The following is a 25,032-nucleotide window of genomic DNA, read 5'->3' on the forward strand; positions in this document are numbered from 1 at the left end:
ACTACAACATGTAAAATATTGATTCCAAGTCTTTTATAAATTTAAATATTTTTCTTATTTCAGTCACTAATTAAATCCTACTAAAGTCAATTACTGTCTGTATATTAACTCATTATATATCCAGATTCTGTTTGCTTGTTTTCTTTTCTCACTGAAGTTGCAGCTTTTTATATTTTTATTTTTTCCTGTACACCGCAGTGCTAGGCACTCCATTATTACTCCCTTGAACAGCACCCTGTAAAAACAAAAATCATAATGTTGATTAAACCATCTACGTCAAATTGAGAACAATAACTATAGAAATGCACATAAACATCTGGACATAAACTTGCGTAAAATGTATGAAATTAATTTGTGTCTGTATTTAACCGAGAAAAATATGTTAGAATTAACAAGAAAATGAGTTATTTTATTTACAGAATTTAATACTCAACACAAGTGCCATCCGCCAGCTTTAAATATAAGTATTTAACATATGTTCAAGTCATATGGATATAACATGCATACAGGATATAAAAAGAAATTCTGTATAAGATTCCATAACTTTATCAAAAATATTTTAAAAAACACTTCTACTTACAGTTTATAGCTGGAAGACCGGGTTTTTTGTTAAATCTAGACCTATCACATGTATAATAGTTTCCTTTACTTTACATGTCTATAAAGCTAGAAATATGGCCTAGAGAGTAAAATTAACCTCATTTTCTGGGATTTCTTACATAACTCGGGTTAACGAGAGTTCATGTTCTGGAATATTCAACAGATTTATTGTAAACATTTTATGATTGTATAAAGTTAGATATTTGTGACAGAGTTAGTAAGGGTTTTTTTTTTCAATACCTTTTTCACAATTTTTTTCAAGGTAGTAGTTTTGAAATAGTTCAAAATATCATTACGGCTGCAGATAAGTTTTTAGTTTAATTAGCCCAAATTTAACTGATTACGAATTGGTGCAGGAAAGTGTTTAATAATTAATTAAATATTGCATGTTACAGCTACACAACCTGTGTATACCTGTGGGGGTTTGTGATAAAACAGTGACCTGTAAAATATACAATTATTATATCATTACTTCTAATGGACCAACGTTGCCCCAACGTTGGGCCAACGATGTTTTCTCTGTATAAGTCTTTCCCTGAAAATCAATATCGGGCCAATGCAGAGATATCTTTGACTGAAATTTAAAGTTGGTTCAACGTTGGCCCAACAGCTGTATTTACAATACTTACTAATCATTGTTGGGCCAACAGTGGCCCAACAACGATTATCCTTTGACGGTTTTCCGTCGTTGGCCCAATGACTTCATGTTTACAGGGATATTATTTCTAAACTAAATACACATAAATCTACAGGTCTCGATGGAATAGGGCCTAAAATTTTGAAACACTGTGGGGATGTTATTATTCCGTGCATTACATCAATTATAAATAGCAGTATATACTCTGGGATTTTCCCTGATAAACTTAAAGAGGCTCGTGTCTTACCTATTTTTAAATCAGGAAGTAAAGAGCTTGCAGAAAATTATCGCCCAATCTCAATTCTACCAACCATTTCCAAAATATATGAGCGCCACATAGCCACACATCTTCAATTATTTTTTCAAAATACAAGTATAATACACGACAAACAGTCTGGATTCAGGAAAAATCATTCTTGCAATACAGCATTAATTAGATTAATTGATGCTTAGATTAAAGATATTGATAGTGGAAAAATAATTGGAAATTTTTTTCTTGATTTAAGAAAGGCGTTTGATCTTGTCGATCATGAAATATTACTTTACAAATTGAAATTATACCATTTTTCTGGAAATACACTAAGTCTTTTTAAGTCTTATCTATCAAATAGGAAACAGTTAGTCCAGGTGGGTAACTTACAATCAGACATACTTACCGTCAAATCGGGCGTTCCTCAAGGATCTATTCTAGGGCCTTTATTGTTTTGATATATATCAATGACATATCAATGATACATCATGAACTTAATATAGACTCTACACTGCATAACTCCAGTTATCAGTTAGATGAAATTCAAAACACTTTACAACAAAACCTCGACTACGTCAATGAATGGTGTATTCTAAATAACATGTCTTTACACCCAAAGAAAACAAAATGTATGGTAATCGGTTCTTCGATGAAAGTAAAGAAATGTAATGCTCTAAAATTAAAAGTAAATGACATAGAGCTAGAAAATGTTACAGTGCAAAAAAATGTTAGGTATTTATCTAGATAATACACTAAATTGGCATGCTCAGATAGACAATGTATGTAAAAAAATTGAATGCAAAAATTGCACTTTTGAAAAATATCATCTTTTATCTTAGCGAAGAAGCAAAATTGATGTACTATAATGCATATATCCTTCCCATTCTCGATTATTGTTGTACTATTTGGGGAAAAGATACAAAATGTTACATAAATAAAGTGCAAGTAATGCAAAAAAGAGCGGCCAAGATTATACTTAACAGACCGATAAGGTCACCTACATTAGAACTTTTTAATGATCTAAAATGGCTTAAATTTAGCAACAGGGTAAAATATCACACAGCTGTGATGGTTTACAAATCTATGCATAACATGGTACCGATCTACATGACTGAAATATTAAGTGTCTCAAATAATAAATTGCATAATCTACGATCAACAGCTCACAAAGATCTTGTTTTGCGTATAACACCTCGTACAAATTATCTTAAAGATTCATTCTCGTACTTCAGCGTTAATATTTGGAATAAATTACCTGCTGAAATTAAGGAATCAAATACATTACAAACATTCAAAAATAATATCAAACGACATTTGTTCATGTTACAGTCCAGTGCTTAAAATAATTATATTATTACAGTTTTTACATATCATGATGTCAGTTATTTTATTATTATTTTGTTTTGCTGTTGTTCGTTTTTTCTCTTTAATAGTCTTATAATTATGTGAGTGTCTGTCGGATGGATGAATGGGAAGCTTCTAATCGTATTTAATACATTGATCATTGATATATATATATATATATATTTTTAGTATGATTTTGTGAAATTTATCCTAACTGTTTGTATACATGTGTATTGTTGTTGTTGTTAACTGAAGGCCATACTGAAAATAAGTTTACGTTTCATTTTCATGTTATGTACACTTTGTATGTTACCTTCATTAAATAAAGATTTTATTATTATTATTGTTATATATAATCAAATTACACAGAATCCTAGCGTTATTGAACTTATAAAAAGGAAATGCTCTCTTATGTTGTATTTGAGTTGATCTAAGTTATCGGGGAAAATACATATCACTAGCAAAAACAAAACAAAAGTAAATTAATCGAAATATAATGTAGATTCTAGATGGGTAAAAAGAAATCAGAGAGTAAATGGACATCTACATCTACATCTACGGGGATACTCCCAACAATCAATTTCTGATCATAACTGGGAGGTCGGGGCAGTTGTTAAAACATGTTGCTATGTTACATGATACATGATATGCATGTGTTAAGAGAGTGAGAGCAGTAATATGTACAGCTTTGTTAAAAATAAAAACAGGATGATGACATTAGTACATATGCGAGCCTAGGTCAGATGTGAAGCACTGAAGGTTCACACTGTCCTTGGTATTATAAGGCAAGGCGTTCCAGTATCTGATCGTGCGGGGGAAAAAGGAGTTCATATGATATTGTGTTCTTGAAGATGGAATGATAAAGTTTAAATTTCTAGAGGCTTTCAGGTGGTTATGATCTACAGAGACGAGGTTGTGTGATATTTTATACAACATAATTAAAGATGCATGTATTCTTCTCTGTTCTAATGTCTGCCATTTAAGAATTTCAAGCATTGATGTTACGCTGCTTTGGTATGAGTAATCATTCATAACATATCTGGCTGCAGCTCTTTGTAGCTTTTCTATCTCATATGCTAAGTTTTTCTGCCATGGGTGCCATATGGTGTTACAGTATTCTAATTGTGGGCGGACTTATGTTTTGTAGGCAGTTTCTTTGATATTACGGTTATTACATTGTACATTTCTTTTTATGAATCTGAGAGTGTTATTAGCTTTTGAAGATGTAGTTTCAATATGTTTTTTTTTCCAATTTTCCAACTAAAGTCATCACTAATAGTAATCCCAAGATATTTAGCATTTTCTGTGGTTTTTAGTTCTTGATTATGTAGTTTATATGGAAAAATGATATTTTTTTCTTTTTTTTTTGGAGATTGTTATGCTTTCGCATTTATCAGGATTGAGTTCCATAGACCATTTACGTTCCCATTCTTCTAATTTTGTCAAATCATCTTGAAGTTTGTTAGAGTCTACTAATGAGTCGATGGTGAGGTATATGATGATATTCTACTTTTAACAGAGTCGGGAAGGTCATTGATGAAACAAAGGAAGAGACAACGACCCAACACTGAACCTTGGGGAACCCCTGATAGAACTGGTAGAGAATCAGAGTGTGAGCCTTCAACTACTATAGATTGAGAGCGATTACTAAGAAAAGATTGAATCCAAGATAGAGATGTTTTGTTGACACCAAGTTTCTTGAGTTTATAGAGAAGAAGTTGATGATCGACCTTGTCGAAAGCTTTCGAGAAATCCATTACAGTGAGATCTGTTTGTTTTCCAGATTGGAGATTATCAAAAATTTCTTGTGTAAAGGATAATAGTGGAGTCTCACAGCTATGTTCGGAACGGAAGCCATGTTGGAAAGGTGTGAGAAGATTGTTGCTGTCGAGATGGCGCATGATGTTAGAGACCATGATATATGAAGATAGGCGACAGGGTTTTTAGTTTTGTGCAATGGTGAATTATATAAGGAAGCGTTTCGATTTCTCTATATATCTGTGTACTGCAGAGAAGATAGTGGTATTGTCTTCGTACGAGAGAGACTGGTCACAGCAAGTGAAAACCTTGAGTTATCTAGACGTTCAGTGCTTTTTGGATAATTCTTTTTCAGTCCTGCGGTGACTGGCATTTGACTAGACTGTTGTGTTATGCAACGTAAAGCCGTGAATATTGACAATAAAGAGAAGTGAAGACTAAGCATGAATCTTATGAGAACTAAAAATCTAAATCGTCCCTGCAAGCAAAAATTCCTCATGATGGCTGGTTTTCTATAAGTATTGTTGGTCATGTTATTTGCAAGAGGTAAAACAGGAAGAATTCAAAAGCCAACAGGAGGAATATAACAAAACACAGTACATTAACATACAAGAGAAGGATCGAAAAGGTATTAGAAAATACTCTGTCGCCAAAGAAGCATTTTTTGAAAGAAATAGAAATGATCTAATCTAATGGTGAGTATTAGGAGAAGAAAAGAGATCATTATTTGTAATAATGATTAAGTCGATTTGAAAGATACATTTACACAGAGTAAGTGAAGGACTGTAAAGAAAACGCGTTTAAAGAGAATATAACGTAAAAGGAAATAGATTAGGCTATATTTAGCAGTGACTACTGGACAATTTCGTTCAATGAGAATGGCGTTGATAATTAAAATCGCGTATTGTAGTTTCTTAGAAAATAATCGATCGTTTAACGTAACGCATGTGATGATGCAAAGATGTTTATAAGGTAACATATTTTGCAAATGTAGAAATACATGTACTTTGACGAAAATTGTAATTACGCAAAAGCATGAGACATTTTTGTTCAAATAGCACTGCTGATACTCAATAGTAATTGTTCCCTGACTTCTATAGAGTTTACTACGCATTCAAATTCCTTGGGAAAAATGGTGGACAGGTGAATGGCTTTATATATGTAAAGTGCGCGAGCGAGTTTGAGTTAAGTGAAAAAGTTTTATACTTATATAAAAGAGCATTGAACACCATGCACAGTTGTGTCACAAATCATTAAGGTTATACACGAAAGGTTCAATATACAGATACTTATATAAAAGAACATAGAACACTATGCACGGTTGTGTCACAAGTCCTTAAGGTTATACATAAAGTATACAATATACAGCTACTTATATAGAAGAGTATTGGACAAGATACTTATAAAAAGAGTATAGAACACTATGCACGGTTGTGTCACAAGTCCTTAAGTGTATGCACGAAATGTTGAATATACAGATACTTATATAAAAGAGCATAGAACACAATGCACAGTTTTGTCACTAATCCTTAAGGTTATACACAAAATGTTCAATATACAGATACTTATAAAGAGCATTGAACACTATGCACGGTTGTGTCATAAATCCTTAAGGTTATACACAAAATGTTCAATATACAGATACTTATATAAAAGAGCATTGAACACTATGCACGGTTGTGTCGTAAATCCTTAAGGGTAACACAAAGTATACAATATACAGATACTTATATAGAAGAGTATTGAACAAGATATATACTTATATAAAAATACATTGAACACTATGCACGGTTGTGTCATAAATCCTTAAGGTTATACACAAAATGTTCAATATACAGATACTTATATAAAAGAGCATTGAACACTATGCACGGTTGTGTCGTAAATCCTTAAGGTTAACACAAAGTATACAATATACAGATACTTATATAGAAGAGTATTGAACAAGATATATACTTATATAAAAAGAGCATTGAACACTATGCACGGTTGTGTCATAAATCCTTAGGTTATACACCTTATAATAACTGTTCGAAGATTTCTTGAAATAACATCAACCGAGAATATATCTCCCAGGTCATCTTGATGTTTACAAACAAAAAAACATTTAATAACTAGTCGTTATGAGCTGAGGGAAAGGCTAAACTATCAGCCTGTCTTATTCGAAATTCTTATTTGAAAAGAGTGTACTATAATGTTTGCATTTATTATTTTAGGCCAATATCATGAAAACACGGGGTACTATACAAATGTTCTAATCTATCATTAATAATTCTTTTCATAGTCCACAGGAGACACAATTCGTTTAACAGTTTGGTTGATTCCGGCTCTCACTTTTATAAGAATCGTACCGTCAGAAGACCAGGCCTCAATAATTTTCCCATTCTTGACCATGAGGCGCGCCTTGTACAGAATTTCAGACCGGAATTTAGCCAGATCTTCGTTCAGAGAAACACCTTGGCGACCACTTTCCTTAAGTTGGGAACGGTTAGTATAGAGCTTTTGTCTTGCGCGATAAGTTGAAAATTTCACCAGAGTATCACGTGGTTTGCCATTTTGTTTGGGTTTTCGGACCCGATGAGATCAATCGATTTCGTGCAACTGAATATTAGCATTTAGATCGTTGCTTATTTCTCTTATAATGCTATCGGTATTTTCACCGTTTGTTTCAGCAACTTCAGATACTCGTAGGTTGTTACGTCTGCTGTTCGCCAGCATCTACCGAAGATTTCAGGACCTTAATACGTGACTTCATATCCCGATTTTCAGACTTAAGCGTGATTTTGAGCTTGCAAATTATTGATTTGTGTTTGCAATCCGGAAGTAGTGCTTTTAAAAGGGATTTGTCTGATTTCGGTGAATATCTAAACTAGAGCCTCTATACTCCAATCTTTTTAAAAATAAATAGAGAAAAAAACTAATATTTGTTACAGTAATTTGGTTGCCAAAATAACGCATTTTTCTATGTGAAATAGAAGCATTTTGGAAAACCCGGAAATCATAATGTGCCGAGAACTTAATTATATTTAAAGCAATTACTTTATTTTTTAATGTATCTATAGAGGAACCACTATGCTAAGACGTGTAAAAAGAAATAAAAAGATATTTACATTTAATAAGGTAATCTATCTAATCGTCAAAATAGCGTATTTTTTCTATGTGAAAAAATAGTATTTTCGAAAACGCGGAAATCAGTAAATTGCTGAGAACTTTAATATATTTAAAGCAATTTTAAAGTAAATTTTTATATTTATATATAAAGGAACGTTTATGCTACGACATATGTAAAAAAGAAGTAGAAAATATTTACCTTTGGATATCAAAACTAGAATATAAGTAAAAAGAAATAGAAAATATTAATGTTTAGTAATGTAATTTGATAGTCACAATCGTTGTATTTTTCTATTTGAAAATTTGAAAAATCCGGTTCCCTCAAATCATGATCCATCATTGGGAGTCTTGCGGCCACGTTCCATTGCTTTATGCTACGCGTCTCTTGTACTAAACTCTTTCTCAAGAGTTAAGCAAACTTGGTATCTAGTGTCTCCATGTGCGGTGCACCTATGCATTAAATACATCGATATCAACATTAAAATATGTGTTTGGGAGGGAGGGATTGTGATAGTGCCTGTATGCAACAAGTCATAGCTTCAGATTTCAGCACAGTGTTTTCAACAGCACAACAGTACCATTTGCTTATAAGATGTTATCTAAATATTGACATGCTAACTGGCTGCCTGCTGTTTTATCAATAACTTTTTAGCGGCTTAAAACAAAATTAAAACATAAAATTATATGCAAACAGATGGTGAAAATATTGTGGGAAAAGATTGTGAAAAAAATCAAAACTTATATCGGGTATATATATCTTTTTGAATTTGCAAATAACTACAGAACGCTGTACCTATACTTAATTAGGAGCCGCTATTTGCATCAACACGAGAACAGTGGTGTCCCGCTGCATGTGTGCTATAACTCGGGTGTTCAAGTTCCTCCTATGTTGATATGCGTTCCTACATTCAGAACACATATGCACTGGTTCTTCCACTCGCTGAAGCCATCGCACTGAAACATATTAAACATACAGTGTATTTACATTTTCAGTAAGTGGTTGTACAATTTGGGATGTGTTTGGAAAGGTGCACATTTACCCTAGTTGTTCCGACTTAACAGAATCTGTAGTTTTCATTGTTTGCAGTGCTTTTCAATGATTCCTTATTTTCAGAAAAAATATATTCATCTTAATAGAAGGTAAAAATTGGCAGATAAAACGATATAGGGTCATGTGCTTGATTTCTTTCTGGACTGAATTGAAATTTTCGGACATCGCACAAAATTTCATAATGAGAGTCTACGTGAAAATATTAATTTTGACTATACTTTCGAAAATATTTTAATACAGATCATAAATAAACTTATATTCTATATATTGATTTTAAAAGTGCAGGCTTGTGAATGAGATATTTGCCAATAAATAAAGAGATCCGTATATTTCAAGCCGATTTTAAAACATTATATGGAATTACTTGACATGTGAAATGTTTTTAATCATATATTATATTTATAAAGACAAAAGAACCCTGTCGTTTTAAAATATTTTTTTTTTATTTTGTAAAATCTCCCCTTACCTGGACTTAGTGTTGTTACATTTTCTGGTCTGGTACTTCGGAGTCATGCATGTCTGTCCATTGGTCCGTCCGTCCTTCAGTCCATAGTTCGTGTCCGCTCCACATCTTCTTAACCGCTGAGGATCTTTTCAAAATACCTGCCCTAATTATTGTCATAATCAAGAGGATGTGCATGGCTCTGGTCGTGTTTGCTGTGCTTCCGGGAAATCTACCCTCACCTTTCAGTTTTATTACATTTCACGTATTTGTATATTATATCATTTTATGGACAACAGAATTTTTACCTTATTATTTACACAGCATGTAGTTCATTTTATAAGGTAATAAGTGCATTTTATTACATACACGTTTTTATTCCCCGTTAAGTTACACTGGTACCGGCAACGTCAATATTTTTCCATACACTGACGCCTGAATTTCATATCGGGTGCGTGACGTAATTTAATGTTTGTTCTTGCACTATTTTTTTTTTATTTAGTTCAGTATTATCAATCCTATTCAGGCTTTTGAACAAATTTATGACATTTACATTATATTTATACGTGTAGATGTGTATGTAATAAAAATGTTCTTATCTTTGCATCGGGAAATATGCACTCGTTCTTCAGCGGAAGAATATTGCGCTCCTAAAGTCGCGCAATATTTCCGCAGAGAACTCGTGCATATTTCCCGATACAAATCTAATAACCTATAAATATATATAACGAAACTAGCTGTGCACACCATAGCTTCTCTCAATGGTATTACCATGCAGTAGAAGAGGTAGTTTTAATGTTACATTAAAATTTAATCTACATTTATTTCACTAGTGTGAACACAAAATTAATGTGGAATATTACGGTTTTAAAATCCCGCCAAAGCTGACATTTTGCTGTTTACGAACAATGGATGCAATGGCTGTGAATTCTATATCTCCGTCCTATATATGCACGCCTCCTAGACTGACATCAGTCGTTACTGTAGAGTCATTAAATGTAAAGCTATTGGCCATAAAATCAATCCTCTCTAATAGCACTTTCTGATCTCTTACCTGTGACTCTCTGTTGAGAAGAGCCTAGAGAGAAAAGGGTTTTCTGAGAAAATATCAGTGTCAGTATGAAGAAAAAATAAACTTTATTACAGATTACTTGATCTCAAGAGACTTTGTCAGTGTACACGCCTCCTTGTTTGTTATCTTTTTTGTTTACTACAAATCATTCCCTAAAACAACTATGTTTCTACATCCATGTTTGCTTCCCATAATGCAACAATGCTTATAAAGCATGTAAATACCTAAATCCACATTCCGCTGCTTAGTGTGAATGCAAACTAGAATATATTTTAATGACTTTTTATCTTAACCACCAATTAGAGCCGACACTAGAATAGTCTGAACAGTGTATTATAGATGGTACCTCTTGACCTGACAACTCATTCTATTTTCTTATCACCTGTAATATTATCACCCGTAATATTGAATAAACGTTTCTTTTTTCTTGTTTGACAAATAGAGATGCTGAGGCTATTTTTGATTCATGCCTACAGCAAGTAACATGATGTATATGTATGAATTTTTACATTTTTATATCATGCGTATGCTATATGATAATATGTATCGACGTTATATGTTAAAACTGTTTATCAGATATATCAATCTCATTGATTTTTTAACGTATTTTGTTAACTTGTAATCGAACGCTTTAATTTACCTCTGCGAAATATCTACATACATAATTTATAGTTAAGTAAAATACCAATTTTCAGTGTCAGCAACGTTTTAAGCTTGCAACAAATGTGTTATCGAGAATGGTGTATTACAGGGACTTACTATCACTTGTAGGAGATTTAATTGCAATAACAGATTTATATGAAGGTAAGACATATTTTTGCATTTTTACGATTAGTTTATAATTGAAAAGATTTTATACATTTTTTCATCATTTTATTTTTTTCAGATACTGTTTTAAAGTATTTCTAGTATTTTCAGATGTTTAAGCTGCTCAAGACATTATCAAAATTACAATCAAAATCCAACATTGATAGTAGGCCTAGTTTTGCTTCTAGCAAGGAGTTAAACATGACGCCCGATTCATTACTACATGGATGAAAGAAGTTCAGCACAATTTTGACAATCTTCTTTCTATGAGCTGGTTGGAGTGAAAATTAACAATTCCTTCTTGTGGATTATCATCTGATTTAGCACGGTTCAGAGTTCAGATACTTGGGTATTTAACACACGGGGCTAACGGCCTCGAGGTTCAATTCCTTGCATAAGAACACTGACCCGTGATCAGACAATAAACAACATAAATGCTTTGATTAATTGATAAATAAAACTAACATATTATGAAAGCATTTTCTATTTATTTCTGAAGACATAAATTCTATAAAGGTATACGAAGTAAGAAATATCTAACAGACAGATACATGCAATTATTTATTTTACTTTGTATTGAAATGCATTTTGTTTCGTAATCTAATAAAGTTATTGAATGGTTAATTAATTGATTGCTTCTCTAGAAGCAAAATATCAGCCAACACATAACAAACTAATATATGAGGATGATTTTGACAGAGAAAACAACAACGGCACACACATTTACAAAGAGTTCACATAAAACCTTTCAAGTTCTTAATCGATTGTTAACGTCATGCATTTGTCATGACTGTACAGGTTGAAAGAAACAAGTAATCTTTAATTTATGAAAGAAACATACAAATGTTAGAAAGGCAAAACGTTTTTTATAAAAAAAACTTTTTCTTTGTAATACCATACTTATATTGTAAGTATGGACTGAAAAAAAAAGAGTAGGCTATGCAATTATATTTTGTGTCTCGTAGTTTTTCATTTTTGCTTTTTCTGCTGAATTCTTAAATTTTGTAACCCCATGAATAAGGAATAAGGTTTTTTTTTTTTCAAGAGTTGATGCTTTCAAATTATCTAATGAGATTTCTTTTCAAAATTTACGGATCAGTACTATCGAAGCATGTCAAGTGCTTCTTTTTCACATTGTTTGAAATATTTTGAACACCCTTTTATTTTTGTGATTAAATCAGATAAAGAAGCTGCCGAAAATGACAACATCCTGGTTAAATGGTAAGAAAAATACTTCTTTTTAATATTACACATGAACTAATACAGCCGGAGCCATAAATGGAGGTAATTAAAGCAAAGGTTTCAATAATACTTTCTACTATGTTAATTAAAATACCCAAACCAATGACTAATATATAAGAAAACAATTAACGAAAATAGCGTTTAACAAGAAAATAATATATTTCATGTTCATAACAATAAAAGTGACAACCAAATTTTAAACAAAGGCATTTGTCTTAATTCAAATGTATGATACTTTCTCTAAGCATTAAAACTGAAAGTAAATATCAATTTTGTGATTTCGTATTGGACATGGCTTCATTGGTGTAACCTTTTCCTATCCTTTGAGATATGGAGTCCATTCAGTTTTACTATAATAGATTTTTCCTAAAGCGGCATCAGGGAGCGTTAGGGATGCATTACATTCTTTCCCAAATAGACCAACCTCTCAGCTGGGAACAATCACATTGACATCTCCCCAAAGGTGTTTGTCCTAAGAATGTCACACTGTACACAACGGTTATTCAAATGTTGGTCTTATTTAATCATTGTTCCTTGTAATTTAGATAAAGTATTGTCATAATAAATTTAAAGGCTCATAATGCCTTTGTTGCACACTATGCTTCCAGTGGATCTTCCTACATATTTTATTATTGTATGCGGCACTTCTGCATTGTTGGATGACATGCAGAACTTGTATCAAATATAAACTGAAATGATTTACATGTATATATGTCGCAATATTTACCCGGGCAAGTAGAAGTCAGTGTACTTCGGTCGGAAAAAATCATGTCGATCTCTGAAAACATGTGGATTTTCTTCCCACCAAATAAAAAACATTTTGGATAATGTTGTTCACGTGCGATTACACTGAAAACAATCTTTTTGTTGCTTTTATAGTCCTATATGATTTAAAAAACAATAACATCAACAAAAAACAAAACACACACACACACACACACACACACACACCTAAATAAAGGATTCTATCTGGATACAATTAAAAGATAAGGATAAAATAATTATTGTAGGTACTGTGTATCGCCCACCAAACTCACCAGTAGAATTTTGGACAAAACTTGATACTTGTCTTGAAAAAGCTTATGAAATATCTAAATATATTGTATTGTTAGGTGATGTAAACGAAGACCAACTCAATTTGTCCAATCAGAAACTACGCGACCTCATGACAATCTATGATATGACGAATGCTATAAACAAACCGACCCGTGTATCAAATAATTCTTCCACTCTCCTTGACCCTATAGTAACTTCAAGTGAAATTATTTCTTATAATTCAAGTGTATATGAAACACCGAAAGATATAAGTGATCACTATGCAACTTACATTTACATTAAATTTGATTTAGCAAAATCAAGTATATACAAAAGGTGGGTTTGGAATTACAATAGAGCAGATTTTGTACGTTTAAATGAACTTGTTAACTCATATGACTGGTCATTTTTAAATAATGGAACAATCGATGAAGTATGTGATTTATTTGTTCAAAACTTTATCAATCTAGCAAAAGAATGCATACCTAGAAAAGAAGTTACAATAAGACCTAATGACAGACCGTGGTACGATTCTACAATAAGAAGAACTTCCCGCAAACGCGACAGACAAAAAATATGTGCAATTAAATCTAATAAAATATCTGACTGGAATTTGTATAAACAGTTAAAAAATAAGGTAAATAATCAAAAGAAACACGCAAAACAAGTTTTCTTTAACACTTTAGAATTTACTATGAATGATATATGTGCTAATAACCCACGTCAATACTGGAAAATTGTTAAAATGCTGGTTAAAGATAATATAAAGTGCGACTTTATTCCTCCTTTAAAAAAGGATGACAATTCTTATGCTTTCTCTGATACGGAAAAGGCAATTGAGTTAAACAATTATTTCATTTCCGTTTCTACCATTGATGACTCACAAGCTTTTTTACCACCATTTTCTATGAAAACGAATGCAGCATTAAGTAATATACTAATTAGTGAACAAGAGATAAGTGATATATTGCTTAATTTAATAATAAAGAAGGCTAGTGGACCAGACGAAATAAGTCACCGTATGCTTAAAGAGACAGCTGCAAGTGTTTGTAAACCACCGTGTATTATTTTCAATCGTTCTATACATGAATGCTCTTACCCAAATTGTTGGAAAACAGCTTTTGTAATGCCATTGTACAAAAGGGTGACCGCGACCTTTCTTCTAACTACTGACCGATTTCATTAATAAGTTGTGTTGGTAAAGTAATGGAAAGAGTTGTATTTAAACACGTTTATAATCACATGTGTAGTAATAATCTTTTATATAAATATCAATCAGGTTTTATTCCGGGTCATTCCACTGTCTATCAATTAATTGACATATACCATCAGATTTGTAAATCATTTGATGATAAAAAATCAACATGCATAGTTTTTTGTGATATTTCAAAAGCATTCGACAGAGTTTGGCACAAGGGGCTACTATTTAAATTGCGGCAATATGGAATTAACGACATTTTATATGAATGGTTTAAAAGTTATCTTGAATCCAGAAGTCAGAAAGTTTTTGTTGGTTGCTCGTATTCTGATGTTAAATATGCAAATGCTGGCGTCCCTCAAGGGTCAGTGTTAGATCCTCTTTTATTTTTGATATGCGTTAATGATATAGCTGAAAACCTTGAAAGTTTAACGCGTCTTTTTGCTGATGACAGTTCCTTATCTGTTACTAGTTGTGACTCAAACTATATAGAATTAACTCTCAATGAAGACCTCAAACGGATATCAGAATGGGCAAAACAGTGGTTAGTTACATTTAACCCAAATAAGACAGAAGTTCTTTACTGCTCTTTTACTAATAATCCTAAACCTATTTTGTATTTCGATAATGTTCAGTTAGATTTTACTCAACACCTTAAACATCTTGGTCTTACATTAAGTGATGACGGTACTTGGCATGAACATATTTCAAATATAACTAAATCTGCCTCAAAAATATTGGGATCAATGCGATTGTTAAAATTTAAATTAAACAGGAAAACTTTAAATCAAATTTACATTTCGTATATGCGGCCTATATTAGAGTATGCCAGTGTAATTTGGGATAGTTGTACCGAATACGAAAAGGAAAATATTGAAAAATTACAGTACGAAGCTGCAAGGTTAGTTACAGGTTTAACAAAGTCCGTTTCGATCGAAAGGTTACTACAAGAAATAGGATTGGTATCATTATCAGACCGTCGGTTGATTCAAAAACTTACTATAATGTATAAAGCAAAACACGGCGATTTACCAGACTATCTTAATACTCTCTTTCCACATGAAGTTTCAGAAACTACTCCTTATAACTTCAGAAACGATAATAATTATGTTACAGTTGCAAGAAGAACAGAAATATTTTCCAAATCATTTATACCATCTGCTATTTCTGCTTGGAACAATCTAGAAATTAATATTCGAGAATCGTCCACTTTAAACGCTTTTAAAACAAGTCTCAAAGAAAAATTTAAACCTCCACAAGTTCCTTTGTTTTACTTATCTGGTGTAAGGACATTGTCTGTTTACCACGCCAGAATTAGAAACAGGTGTAGTAGTTTAAATGGTGATCTTTTTAAAAATCATTTAAGAGATTCAGCTCAGTGTGAATGTGGCTATGACATTGAAGATGCTGAGCATTTCTTTTTTAAATGCAATCGTTTCCGAGATCAAAGACACCAATTATTTACATCCACACGCCCCTATCATCCCCTAAGTACTAACGCATTATTATTTGGTAAAGAAGATTTAACAATGGAGGAAAATTCACAGATATTCAACGAAGTGCAAAAGTTTATAAAACATACAGAAAGGTTTAAATAATACATAATATTAACAACAGACCAAACAACATCTTACTAATATCTGACTAGATTAATCCACCATTGTTCAAATTATATAAACGTTTAACATCTCGTGACAGTCGCAGACAGACAGAGAGACTCATGCCATCACATCGAAAGTTTTTTTTCTTTGTATTATTCTTCTGTGTTCTTTTTTCTTTTTTTTTCTTTTTTCATCAGGATTAAGTGCTCTCATCTTCATTACTTTTTTCTCTTATAAACACTTGTACATCCGCCATCTGTAGTATATTATTGCTCGAGTGTGTATGTTGTTATTTTTTGTGTTCGTTTTTTTCTAACTAAAGCTTAAGGGAAGGACAGTCTCTAATGTTGTCAGAACTTGTTGTCCGACCCTTTTGCCCTTTGATTATGTATGTTTGAATTGTAATTGTAATAATATATCAAAGAGCAATAAAATATGATTAAATCAAACCTAAATAAAGCACGGAGAAAGTACAAATTGACATTTTTCTCATGTTTTTTCATATTGAAATTTATTTGCTAACTTGACGATAAACTGATGAAATATGATATATGTCATAATAAAGATATACTTAAAACATGTTCTACACTTACAGCCAGTGGGTATAGGTTGTATAAGATACCTAGATACCTACTGTAGTCAATTTGGTACAGTTTCTAAACAACCGACCCGTATTTTCCCTTCTACCCATGTTAATAAATAAATAGAATTTAATGCATTATTTTCGTGAATATATTACTTATTTCTTCACGTTTGGTCAGATATAAATAAAATTTCGAATTCTAAATCAGCTTGGCATACGGCAGAAGTAAATTGTATTCCGTTGATGGACGAGGTAAGAAATTAACCTAATATGTTAATGGAAATTTATGAAACATGGTGCAAATTTTCGGCTTTAATAATTTGTTGAAAATGTTGCCAGTCCGCCGAAATGAATACAAAAAGAACAGACAGTGAAGTAATTCAACCACCAGAAATTGGTAGTAAACTCATAGACTCGATATAAAAAAATGTTAACTTTGTGTGTATAAGAGTTAGATTATAGTCACAGTGACTAAAATCATTGAACAATAAGTCAATGTAAACTTTTTATAGGTCTGTAACTAAGTAGCTGAACATTAATTTAAAGTTGTGTCATAAAAAATACTGCGTTTACTCTCAAACATGTTTTCTTCTAAGATGGCCCAAATGTCGCTGTAGTATAAACTGGAATATGCTATTTAGTTCCATAGAGCCTCAAACTTTTCCAATACGAATACTTTTTCTTTCGAAATTATCATATGCCAATAACATTTGCGGGGATGTTCTATACCGTTTTGTCTATTAATCAAGTAAAATGAACTTATGACATCGATAAAAAATTTTAACCCTAAGTTTCAAATATCATTTGTATTAGAGAGACATTATGAATGCATATATTGTTTATATTTAGTTTTTTTTCCATAAATAGGAAATAAATCACGGAAAGTGCTAATCAAATATTAATGATTTCTTATGTAGATTACCTTCATCTACATTGCGTTATATATACAATATTGCCAAAAGAATTCCACTTATTTTGGCTTGTCAAAGACGATAAGCATTTTTACATGTTTATTCACAGATGATAAAAGCTTTTATAGCAAAAAGACAGGCTTATTATATAGCCATGCATATTTTCAGGAATGTTATAAGCGAAAGCTCATTAATCCTACAAGAGATGTTGTTTTGAGTCTGTAATACTTAAGCACTAAGCATAAAATTTAATATCTAAGGTCATTCAGCATAAGTTACAAAGCAGTTTTTGAGACATTTAAAACGGTCTGGTAGAGTTATTGATTTAAGTAGTTAAATCTTGATTTAAGTAGTCAAATCTGACTGAAGATATTTCACGGATAATAATAAACAATTTAATCATACATCTGAATCACTGCATTACTAGTGTTTTGTTCTTAAGACGAATGCATCGTCTATTAACGTGTGAAAATATTACATTTATTTTTTACCGCCATTCTTAATGTTGCGAGTGGCTCATTTCTCACCGTTTGGCTTTTCTAGCTAAAGCTATATCTGCAGCTGTTAAAAGTATTTGCTTTCTGATTGTGGTAGAGTAGTAAATCTTTTAAGATGAAAAAAGGACATGAAAGTTAGTACTTTTTGCCTATCGACAACATCCTTTTTTCGCAGTCTTTATTATTTACTTGGAATTAAAAAAAAAAACTCCCCGAAGATTTTAACTATTATAGATCACATTTCAACTGCGGCTGAAAATTACATCTAAATAAGTCGGACCGGTGTATAATGTATATAGCAAGGATGTATTGAATTGATGTTATTGAAACCGCAGTTTTAATTACGCGATAAACAGAATTTGTATAATATCTTGTTTCACCTATATGACAAGGAAACGAAAATTTATTTTCACGATATACTGTGGTAAAAAAAAAACACACAACTAAAGATGCTCTGGTGAAATATGAGACTCAATATCGTAACATCAGTGTAAATCATATAATAAAACACTTATCGCTAAATTTCATCGCACGTTTTCTCATGATATGATACCATTTTACAGACAAAATGCAAACATGTACGAATTTTGCATTTCGATCGTTTGTGAATGGATTTAAATATAAATTCTAACATTTTGTGAAATTGATTTTGACAGAGGATTTTACTTCGTACATAGGTATTGCAGTAAAGTGTGTTTTCATTGATTTCATTGAGTTTTCATGCATATTTAGAACCGACTGCGATTTTCAGTGGTGCAATTTGGGGATATTTCTGAGGTAATGTAAACATGAAGATTTTTTTTTTTCATATTTTCATTTTGTATTTAAAAATTAATGCGCATGTGAATCATATTCAGGTCCGTATGAGACAGTGTGTTTGTGGTACAAACTAGACCTGAGCTCTTGATTTTTGATTAACTACACTATCTCCTAAGTATATTTGCAACTTGGACAATATTTTTGAACTGAAACGTATTAACTTAAATGTTCAATAGACGTGCACGTATTGATAAAGAATTTGATGTTCGGCCACAGATGTGGTGTACAATTTCGAAGAATTTCCCATAACTTTTAATGTTGCACTGTCGAGGTACTACTTTTGTGTAATAAGTTCGACGCTTAAATTGTAAGACCGATTTTTATGATTCAAGGCCCTGCGCTCAATGTCTTTTGTCGGTCATGAAAAACAAAAACTATATAAACGGTGCAAAGATTATGATGTTTGATGAATGGAAAATCAAAATCAAACAGAAAGTAACACTATTAAACATGATTAATTACTAAATAGCAACAGGTGTTATATCTAATACAGTGATTACTAGTCATTGGTGACTGACAAAATGATCTGACGCCCTCGCCACTTATTATGTACTCAGTGGTTTCCGGCAAGCTTCTAAACACTTTTGGTTTCGTTTCTTGCAAGCGAGGTACGTAACACGAGAAGAAGTTTATCTTGCGACGATAAATAAGATAAAACTTTAAAAGTGTAAAAGAAATCATTTTAGTTTTTTTACGAAAACTAATGTCCTCTTTTAGATATTTGTCTTCTGTTAATTAGCGTTATCAAAGCAAAATGTATTATTAGTATCCTTTCAACACACAACCGTTTTATGTTGTAACCAGAATTTCTGATCATGATGACATGACTATACTTTTTACTCGTGTACAGACATGCATATCCGAAAGTAAGAGATTCTTTTAGCTATCCTGAGAAAGTTTCATTTCGTCCGTCTTACTTTCTTCAATTCTATCCCCGTTTTATTCTATCTTTCTACAAGTTCTACTCGCATATCTAGTTAACAACTTATACTGTCATTCATTGCCCTCTTTCCATTTTTAGATTGATAACAATTCATATTTTCATGTTTTAAGAGTATGTTCCTAGTCTGTTTGAATATTTAAGCTCGATATGCTCATACAGTTTTATTTTGTCCACGAAGTAGAAGAATTCTATAAGACTTGTTGCTTTGATCAAAGTATGACATATGTATTAATGAATGTACTTTATTTTTGGAAAAAGATATGTTTAAACTAACACACACACACGTTCCATGCCTCGATTACTCTAAAAACATATATTTACCGATTGCCACATAAATATTCTGTATAACATTGTGTATTTCCGTATGAGTAGCGTAAAGATCTAGGTGATAGACTCTTTGAACCGATTTTATAAATGTCTCGAAAGGTTTAAAATTTGAATGTAAACTTATCAAGAATATGAGAAAAAGGCATTAAGTCAAAAGAGAGAAAAACATTTAACAGCATTTTCTGCATATCAGAAAAGGTCACGCGTCCACAGGACTACTGAATCCGGTTATATAACTAGGTTTAGAGTACATTTTGATAAATTCTGAACGTAGTCTTTGTGACTTGCCGAAATCAAAGGTGCTTCTTAGACTCCATGTAAGGAAAACACATATCGTACCATACCGTAGTGGATAGAGTCACGGAACGCTTCAATCATGTTAGTACTGGAGCTGCAATTAGCCCATGTCTCCCCGTGAGGCAATAGATCTAATATTCCTTTCACTCTAAAATAACCGAACATCTTATATTTAAAGTGGATCGTGAATACTAGTACATATTCTAGGCATGAATGGCGTTATTTAAAAGAGAATATACATCTTTTCATCCCAATTGTCTTTTGAAAGAGTTTGTAGAATTCGCTAGTTGGAAATAAATTTATCTGGATATCCCTTGGAAGTAACCAAAATAACAATACAACAGAGGTAATTGTATGTGTAACACATCTTACGCCCTCTCCACCACCATCAGCTTGATCAAAATCATGCTGATTAACTAAATGGACTTCATTATTCCAAATAACCAGAAGCTGCTTGGTTTGCACAAAATACTGTTTTGAAGACCTCTGTATACTAGTACTATATCCTGAGGTGAACCGGTAACGGCAACCGGCATTTTCAGTGCAATTTCGTATTCGCGCACGTTTTTTGTTTGTTTCGGAATTGTTCGCCCTTTAATGTAGCTCATACGAGCAATAGATTCCGTAACAAATGGACATGCCGAAATCATATACGGAAAAAACGTAATGGAACGGATATTGCCAATGGTCATTACTTAACTTACTGGGTAGGTCATATTTCATTGGGACTTACAACAGTTGTGCACTTGAGCCAAAAGGTAAACATGGAACTTTAACCACTCTAATTTTTGCATAATGTTTGGATTTGTTAATTATAGTCGATTTTCATTTCTTATCTAAATCTGGCCTTTATTCGAAACATTTCCGTTTAAGGTTCTTAAGCTAGTTAAGCTGTCGACTTTGCAATCAATTTGCCCCGCACAGGTGACTTTTTACTAGTGCTTTTGTATGACCTTTATATCGTCTAAAATTAATTCCAAATGTTTCTTTTTACTGTATTTGTTTTTGCCATTTACGAACATGTAACGAATTTGACTTATAAAAATCTTGTTATAACTTTGAAGTTGTTTGAAAGTCCAATGTACTTAACAGCGATAAGAATGTAGCACGGTATTTTTTAAAGCTTTAATCTTGTTAGGGTTAAGTTTGATTTATATTTTCACATCAGATCGCTAGATTAGGATATGCAACATTTTATTGGTATCAATATATATGAGCGTACTACTTGGGTAGAGAATGAGGGTTAGAGTAAATCTTTTCTCGTAGATTGGAGGCGGAGACGGGGTGGGGTAGGATTGAATTTGATTATGAGTTATTGCTTACTTGTTCAAGAAGCCAACTTATCTGTATTATTCATGAAAGAAAAATGAGAAATATTTTAAATGTATACGTGCACAAAAATGTATCTGTTGGAGAAGAAAGGTAAAACAGTGTTGTCACGGTATAAGACAGGGTATTGTATGTGTTAGCGGCCCGGCAGCTCATTCGGCAGAACAAGACATACCGAAACCAGTGATTGTAGTCTCTTGTCTGGTGGCTCATTTTTCTTGCCCTGTGACATGAACAACGGTTTAAAATCGACTGGGACGATTTCATCAACTCAAATATGTGTTTACACCATAGTTTAGACAATCAGATTCTTGCAATAAATACCAAAAGAAGTCATTTGGAAAGATTTCTGACGAGGGATAACTGACTGACATTTGTTGCTAGTGGTGAAGGCGGATGCATGAATTAAAACGAATTATTCAGACCGGTTGCATTTTAAAAGTCCTTATGTACATTGCAAACATACCAGTAAATAAACTAAAATTGAGACTCGATGCATTAAAAAGAAACACCTGAATTATCAATATTTTCTAGATTGAAAGGTTGTAAATGTTAACAGCGCTGCAATCAACGTCGTTTCCACTGCAAGATGGTATTTTTATCATGGCGGTTCATGTTTTCCCTCAGTTGGTTGTATTTCCAAGAGAGGCTATTTATAATTCATGTCTGCAGTAAGATATGCAGTGTATGTCTTTGGTGTTTTACATTTTTATCTACGAATAACCATATATTATGTATTTTTATATCTGATAATATATATTGATAGTTGATATGTTGAAACTGTTTATCAGACATTTCAATCTCCTTAGGTTTTAACATACTTCTGGTAACTTTTTAATCAAACCCTTTAAGAAAATGAGTTGAAATAGATTTAATCTAAAACAAATCAAAATTATACCACGGCTAGTTTACACTTTCCATTTAAATCAATTTACAACTGTGAAATACCTGCCTAGCTAAGTAATAAAGGCAACATTTTCGCAGCGTTTCGATAAAATGTTAACTTTCAGTGTCAGAGGGTAATGATTAAACGCCTAAAATTTGCAACAAAGAGTTAGAACAGTGTATTATAGGGATTTACTGTCACTTGTAGGGAATTTTCATTGTCACGACAGATTTATATGAAGGTAAGACAATATATATTTGCATTTTATACGATGAACTAATTTGAAACAATTTTTTTTTATCCGCTTATTTGCTTAAAATTCACTGATTTAAATTACAGTATTTGACATTATGACTTCTTTGGTATTTCGAGATAATATTCAGTTCAAAAGAACGTGCCTGTAATTGAACATCAAATTAAAAAAAAAAAAAAAAAAACAGAAAAAGTAAACTAAACATAAAATAAACCTTAAATCAAAGAAAGCGTATGATTTGGTGATTCATTAACATGATATAGGGTTTCATTTTTGTATAAATTATATTTTGCGTTACTTTTACAATAGCCAAGCAACTGTTCAGTTAAGAGAAAAAAAACCCGAAGGAATGAACATATTCTAAAGACATATCAATGCAATTTCTACTATTAAACTAAATATCCAACTAGAGACGTACACGTGCTTGTATTCATTTGATTTTCAAAACTCTTAATCGATTATTAATACAATTCATTTTACGACACTATCAGCTTACAGTTCTGAAAGGATTACAAGTGGAAAGAGAGAAGAAATAGTTAATTTATGAAAAAAATGCAGATATTATAGAGGCGAATACATTCATCTTAAAAACGTTTGAATGGATAATTCCCACTGTTGCGAAACTAAACAGGTATTGTAACAAATTCATTAAAGAATATGACAAAGAATCTTTTAGTATAAAAGAAAACTGTGCTGATACCTTTAATTTGTACTTATGTATCATTATATTCCTGACAAATTTACCATATATACATTAACATGCAATAATCAACAAAATTAATATATATTTCAGAAGTGGATTCATTTTTCAATTTTAAATCAACACAACAAAATGTAGAAGTAGTGTTTATTAATGGTCAAACGCAGAATAGAGCATTTTCTGTTTAGAAAAATGTCGAACCTATTTCAAGAACCTCGTTCAATTGAAACAAATACAATGTTAGACGTGTAAAACTCGTAGGAAACAATATAGCAATACAGTCCAAACTAAATACTTATTACAGTTATGGCACTTCTGTAGTCTTGGATGAAAATGCAGTTTATGTGAAATTGCAAACAATTTTAGAAAAATTCAAAATAATTATATCCAGTCCAATACTTATACAAATACGTGCAAGTTGATGCCAGTGCCGTTGCAAACACATGAACACGTGAATGTACTTTGTATGAGATAAAAGATCATTTTAAATTTTATTGTTCAAGTGCAAACAAATTGAAAAATTGTCTTTTGTTAACTTGTATTTAGTTCGTTTATAGATTTTATATACATGTACATGTATCTGTGTTGAATCAACGTTTTATAGCAGTTGTGAATTTTTATACTGCTTTTAAGTATCCAAGAAGGCATAACTATTTCTTTTTACACCACCGCATGAGATATACTTGTAAAATATGTAAAATAATTGTCCAAAAGTATTAAATATATTACTTGCACTTGAGATGTTATTACGAATACGAATACGTTATTGAATACAACATGTGTAATAATCTATTTTTATTAACTGATTAGGTATTGCCGTTAGCGAAGCTGATGAGGTTGTACGGACAAAGACTTTAATGCAGTAACGAAATAAAAAGCTTGCAAACTGTCAATATTTACAGCTAGCAAACATTTTAGTTCTCTGCATTATATGTATGGTCGTTGGCGAAGTTGATGCGGTTGTTAGAGTGAATTTGTGGTATCTACTAGGTATTTATTGTAAATGTACGTAAAGCCAGCCTCGTGGGTTGTCGGTGATTGTCACATATAGAAAAAAATCTCGATCATCAGATCTTTGTTATAGTCCCGATACGGGGGTATCACAGTAGACCTGCGAGAATGCCAAAACATAAGAAGTGCTGGTCAAGCAAAAAGTAATAAAATACTTGTTTGACTGAGTCTATCCACCCACCAGGGTTAACGGAAAGTGAAACGCCCCTCACATCACTCTAGCACCAACTGAAGTCAAACTCTGTTACGAGAAAAAACAAACTTTATTCCATAATCCCAAATGACCAGACATAATACTTGGTTATGATTTTGGTAGCTGCGGCGTCTA

The 25,032-nt window shown here is 32.1% G+C and overlaps 1 protein-coding gene across 3 annotated transcripts in view; it reads left to right on the forward strand.

Moving 5' to 3' along the window:
- The first annotated feature begins 10,958 nt into the window (after positions 1 to 10,958).
- Positions 10,959 to 25,032, forward strand: part of LOC123525480 (uncharacterized) — a 55,295-nt gene continuing 41,221 nt past the window's right edge. Inside the window, exon 1 of one of the 3 annotated variants that reach the window (XM_045304563.2) lies at positions 10,959 to 11,069. The gene's annotated coding sequence lies outside the window, so the exon portion shown is untranslated. Of the gene's footprint in view, positions 11,070 to 18,608; positions 18,917 to 22,827; positions 22,982 to 25,032 lie in introns of those variants that run through there. The other 2 variants (XM_045304561.2, XM_045304562.2) reach the window with 2 other exon arrangements.

This window comes from Mercenaria mercenaria, chromosome 3 (genome assembly GCF_021730395.1).
Source record: "Mercenaria mercenaria strain notata chromosome 3, MADL_Memer_1, whole genome shotgun sequence".
Taxonomy (NCBI): Eukaryota; Metazoa; Mollusca; class Bivalvia; order Venerida; family Veneridae; genus Mercenaria; species Mercenaria mercenaria.